This window comes from Rutilus rutilus (assembly GCF_951802725.1).
Source record: "Rutilus rutilus genome assembly, chromosome: 17".
Lineage (NCBI taxonomy): Eukaryota > Metazoa > Chordata > Actinopteri > Cypriniformes > Leuciscidae > Rutilus > Rutilus rutilus.
Genome location: NC_140230.1, coordinates 25891508 through 25897693, shown reverse-complemented (window position 1 = coordinate 25897693; position 6186 = coordinate 25891508). Strand labels below are relative to the sequence as shown.

The window sequence follows — 6186 nt, the reverse complement described above, 5'->3', positions numbered from 1 at the left end:
GCCAGGACCATGATTATGATGATGACCTATTTTAAACACATGCAGATAAAAATTATGATTTTCAGGCCTCTGGCTGCTTTTCTTCTATAACATGTCTTCTTAGATGTAATACAAATGCCAGATTTGATTTCAATATATTTGCACTTTTATGCACACTATACTATACCAATTTCACATAGCCTAGCTGTTCTCTCAAATGATTGATTCAACCAAACATTCTACACCTAACAGAAGGGGAGAATAAAAAAATAGAAAAGGCTTTGTTTTGTATATACTTCAGATTTATTACAAATTAAATACACAGGCAAAATGGGTGTTCCAATTGCTTCTGACTGTAAACAATGTTGTAAGTATTGCTAAAAAATAACTATATGTATAACATTACAAACAAGATGTTTTGTTTTAGGATGCATGACAAGTTAATCTGAAGTGCATATGAATGTGTTTTGGGGATATCTTCTAACAGCCACAGACTAAGAACTTTTATAGGTAGGCTACTATATTTCATCGTTATAAATGATACTCTCTTTACCCCAATCGTGTCTCATATTACATTTAAGATCATCTCTAAGTAAACTGATGACAAATATTTAAAATGGTTGCTGGCTCAGTAGCCTAGGCTAATTTCTATTAGAATACATAATACACATTACGTGCAGAGCGAACAGGTCAACTTCAGTAAAATAATTTCTTGTCGTTGCTTACCTTTGCTTTAAAATGATTCGCACTCGGTTTCACACCGAAATGTAAACGATAAGATATCGTAGTTTTTTTCTAAATTAATAATTCACTACAACACCACAACAATACAAATAATAAACGCATAAATACACCAAATATTCACATGCATTCAACATTTAAACTATAATAGTGGAATGAGTTGCATTGGTTCGCTTTCCCCCGAAGCGACTCATGGGTAATGTAGTCAATTATGTTGAGGCAGACAATGGAAGCGGACCGAGGTTCTTCAAACTTCAAACTACAATTACCATACTTCTTGTCCTTCGATTTCCGGTATCTTTGGCAAAAGTTTCAATGGGGGTTGGAAAAAGAGAGTAAGGAAAAAGTATCCGTGTTGTCTTGTACATGAAGTGAAACTAGACGGGGGAAGAGGAGGGCCAGTGCCTTAGACGTAATAGGGCAAGGTAAGAGATGTTACCTATTAACCCGATGATGCACGCGCAGGTTAATCGCATCGGAAAGAAAGCGTTTCAATGCAAAACTCAGCTTTCTGCTATGTTTTTAAGTGTTATGCACAAAGGCACTCGTGCTCATACAACAATTTATTTTCGTCATAGGCTTTCCCTCCACAAATACAGCCAAACATGTGATTTTTTATTATGAGAAAAAAACAAAACAAAAAAACAATGCGGTAATATTTGTAATCAAAGTTGTAGCGGCGCTGCGCTCATCGTGATGCTCCCCATCATCTTTGCACGCTTGCGTTCTGTTTTTTTCTTCTTCTCCAAATTCCATGCATTAAATGCATGTAATAATCAAAACGAACGGTGCAAATTCCCTTTAGTCTGGGATTAGGTAGGCTACTGAAAAGATCACCGAACATATACGATAATCAGCTGACTTTTCAGCAACGCACGAGAGCTGTTTTTACAAATGCGTATTTGTTGACTGGGGTTTCTATATAACGTTAGAGCATTTTAATTTGACAGAACATTCCCAATGCTTTCTGAATGTACCACCGCTCATTTCCATGTTCATTTGAAATCGCACGCGCGTCAACTCGCAGTCGAGCATTTCGCAATTACCGCCTGTTTTTTGTCCATTGTTACTCAAAATCTAATGAAACCGTTTACGAGAGCCGGTGTCTGTCCGATCCTTATCACATGCAGAGACCGATCTCGTCAGCTTGCGTAACATTGCAGGAAGATCTCATCCGATTTGGTCTTTGTGCACGAGTCGTTTTGAGGACTTGATTAGCTCGGAGCTCCATCAGAGCATCACTCACTCATTCATTGCTCGAGTGAAGCTCTAATTTCTCTGGTGTGTGCATGAGTGAAAGATTGAGATGGATTGCCGGTTGCAAGGTAGGGTGAAGGACAATTATTGTTAAGCTAATATTATTAAGAAATATTCCTGTTACTCAGTGTGGTTAATGCAGACCATCTTATTTGACTCGCATTGGTATTCTATCTCAAGGAGGACACAAGTGATGACAAGAACGTGTTTAGTGGAATCCTGTAGATCGGGAATGTTTTTTATTGACACGGAGACATTTAGAAAACCCAGGAGCCACAGATTAAACTGTTATTTTCTTTATAACAACTTTGATTATGAACATTATAACTATAACGTCAGTAGTACAAATGTACGCTTTACAAATCTTTACTTAGTAATGGAAATTGAGTTTTATGTATTTTCTCTATTACATGGATCCCCTGGTTGAAAATCGTGGTTCTAGATGACAAGATTAGGCTATAGTTATATTTTGTCATTAGTAGTTATTTAAATAGTTATCATGTTTCAATTTGAAATTAATTTGTTTAAACTCTTTGGTGTAGGCTAATGGATATTTTTGATTGTACATCTAAATGGTTTCTACAGAGAGATGTGTAGATGTTGAAGACATTAATTGTTTTTATTTGGGAGGGATGTTGATAAGTCATTTAAAGGAGACCCGCACATAATTTTTACTATCAGGAGAAAATTCAGCAAAGTGTGAATCATATCATATTTTACTGGACTGGAATAGCCTACTTCTACCCTTTTGAGAAACATGTTTTATTCTGTTGATACTTTTGAAAAGGTTTTTAACCAGGTTAATCCAAGTCTTAAGGTTTTATTTTTAAATAACTAAACCTGGCTCTTGCCATGAGCATAGAAAAAAAAGGTGTTATAGAAAAAAATGGACTGGTCCAAATTATGTCTTTTCATTTTCTTTTTGCATATTGATGGCTTATGAGAATGTGTATTGTCTGTGATGTATTAAACATCATTTTTGTAAGTTCTGTTACAGTCTGTTTCACACTGCATGCACAAGCAGTACGCGTAACTGGAACAGCAGGTTCGTGCTGTACTCTCACACTGTGGCTTACAGAAAATAAAGTGATTTCTGGGTTGCTACATTTAAACAATTAAAAAAAAAATAATGACCCGTACATTATACATTGGTTATCTGGGGATGGCCATTGAGATTTATCATCACTAGTATGTAAGGGGGTAGCTTTTAACTGTCAGTCAGATGTAACGAATAGTGAGTGGCTGGGTGAAAAGCTTATTGTGTTGCTTCATAAAAGCCTATATTGTAAAAGATTGTTTCGATAAATCGCATTGTAGTGCATTTTACCATATTTTTTGCTGTTTTAAGCATGCTATGTCTGGCAGAAATCTCTCTGCAGCCAGTTGATGTAGTTATGACACCCACCAGTAGGGCCAAACCATGTTAACCAGCCAAACCTTGACCCCTTTGTTTAATATGGGTACTGAAATATGTACTGCTTTTGCATGGGGTGTGAAACAGGCTTGATTGTGGTTCCAACCTGATCTCATTAGAAAATGTCGATTTTGTATGTATTTGTACAATGTGATCTGTACTAGGACTGCTGATGATTAATCAACGATCGATTAATTGTCGATAATAATGTATTTGATCAAACTTAACGATGGTCGATTAAGCAAGGTCATCATGAGGTGTGTGCGTCTTGTGCAAAACACGTGCAGCAGACACACAAGGAAAAATGAAGCGAGCTTGCCTTTGTTACGTATTATAAATGTATTAATGTCTTCAAGCCATTGCAATGGATTAGGTAGGCTTGCTATTTATTTCGAAACATAATTAACCAAAGGTCCAAAAAACCCTACAAACAAGTGATTTTACTGAACATAAGAACTACTTGCAAACCAATCCAAGCTTGCTCCAGCTGTAAAACAGTGTATGATTGGTCTCTACACACAATGGTCCCTAACCATTGGCGGGGCGTAAGATTATACAAAATACGTACAAATGCGATTGAATGAATTCATACGAATTAGCCACCAATTCAACAAAACTTGAAATGGCTACGAATTGCCATGAGAATGTGTTTCACTCAGCTCTACCACTTACACATCATCCATTTCTGATTGAGTTGCTTTGTATCCAGGAGATCTCCTCTCTAAATGCAGTTTGCCAGCTATCAGGATTCAGTCACAAGATCTTAATTTACAGGCGGGAAATGGAGAGTGCCTTTTCTACAACTCTATAAAAAAGTTTCTCTTTAGGAAACAAGGATTGACATCCTTTCCTTGGAACATGACTTGGTCAAGGTTGTGTGTGTGTTGTTAGTTTCTTAGGCTATGTACAAGAAGGAATGAGAGGAGGGCAGAATGTGGTTCGGACTGGTGTTTTGGGCTCCTTGGAATGTGGGCCACTGGTCCCTGGGGTGAGCGGAGCTTTTCTGGGACAGGCGTGGCTATGACGTACAGACGGTTCGGAATGGGAACGTACAGTACTGCCCAGTCATTCTGAAGGAAGCCAGGGGTGTGAAATGCGGTCTGGAGATAGGAAATACAGGTCTCGCTTCATAGTTCCGTCAACGGAGCTCTTGCGTTCTGGTTGAGGTCTCGGACAGAGAGGTAGGCCAACTTCTAGAGCGATTTCTGAAATGACAGTAAGATTGCGTTTGGGTTACATTGGTGAATTGAAACTAAGTTCACCGTAGATACTGTCTTCCCCACGCAGTTGGCAAAAATTGGTGAAATCGAAGCTCTCCATTGACCTCCAGTTAATGTAACAATTTTTTCTCTCATCCATCGGCAGCTGTCTCAGCCCAAAACTAAACACACGAGCCAGCCTTGACACGCAGAGGTGGGATGCTATTTAAAGATCACACAAGCGTACCAGCTGCTCCCATTTCCGTGCTACGTAATTGAATCGGCGCATCCAGTTAAAGAACTCGTCCTTAGATTTGAAAGTTCTGTTTATAGAAGAGGACTCTACTTTCTGTCATCCTTTCTTCTTTTCTGTCAGTTTGGAGAATCAACCATGTGGTACTACAGGCAGCTTGATGTAGGACACTAAACCCACTTTTTTATGTGTGTTAAGCTATTCTTAGGTAGTCAAGTTGTAGGCCTAGTTTTGTACATGAGAGAGAGGGTGGTGCCGTAGTGTCACTCTTAACAGCGAGCTTTGGGGATGTGTTTGAACGTGCCATCTGCTCTGATACAATTTCCATCATTGTTTAATTGTGTCAGTCATTAAGTGACATCAGACATCATTTTTGGATTGGTCCAACAACTGACTAGTCGATCAGTGAAGTTTAATGTATCTAAATGTTTGATTATTTACTAATGTAGGTATACTTTTGGATGTATTTTTTAAGTGACTGTGCTCTAAAAAAAAACTGCAACCATCCAGATTTAGACAGAAGTCTTTGGTCATTGCATTCTGCATTACATCTCATGTTATTTTTGGATCATCCATGAGTGTTAAGAAATGACTTTTTAACAGCGTCTTGTCTTGTGCATTGTTCCAGTTTGTTGCATTTCATCTCGCTGTTTGTCTTTTATGTATTTTCTTATGTATAAAGGACAGATTGTCTTGTGTTAGTCTAGTAGTTCATGGGTTTTCAGACTTTTTTGGGTCACCAAGTAAGTATGTTGTTCCCTTTGCAAGGGATGTCCCTTTCTAAAATATAATATATAATAGCAGCTGCTCTGTATTTATTTTCATTTATGAAGAAAGATCAAAGTGCACGATAAATAAAGTTATTGTCTCTCTCTCAAAAAAAAAGAATTGATTCTAAACTGCCAAACGAGTCATTAGTAATTCCAGTCTTACTTCCATATATATATGTAACAATGTAACAGATTTGCATAATGCCCACCTATGGTCTTCAATGGCTGCACGCGACAATGTCTACTTTGACTCGCCTCAAACACCGTAGGTGGTTCGTGTTTGTGTACATGTCGAGAAGGCACTGTTTTCTGGTCTGCAAAAGCAAATTCTCTGTGTAAACACTTCCAATTGGATGAGGATTTGAAGAGTCAGTTGTTAAATTACCACAGTGATACAACAGCAGTATAACCTTTTGACTATTGCTTCTCAAATCTCTGTGAGGTTTAAGTTGAATTTACTAAACGCTTATCCATTAAGGTTGGGATACCACTTGGACCAACTTGCTCCTCAGAGTCACAACTTGTTAGAATTTAGATTAACTATTGATGTATACATTTTCTACCGGGTGTTCA

The 6186-nt window shown here is 37.9% G+C and overlaps 1 protein-coding gene across 2 annotated transcripts in view; it reads left to right on the top strand.

Annotated features, from left to right (window-relative positions):
• The first annotated feature begins 1025 nt into the window (after positions 1-1025).
• The window catches only part of phactr4b (phosphatase and actin regulator 4b), a 52430-nt gene continuing 47269 nt past the window's right edge, over positions 1026-6186 (top strand). For both annotated transcript variants that reach the window (XM_084385229.1, XM_084385227.1), the window contains exon 1: positions 1026-1145. The gene's annotated coding sequence lies outside the window, so the exon portion shown is untranslated. The remainder of the gene's footprint in view (positions 1146-6186) is intronic.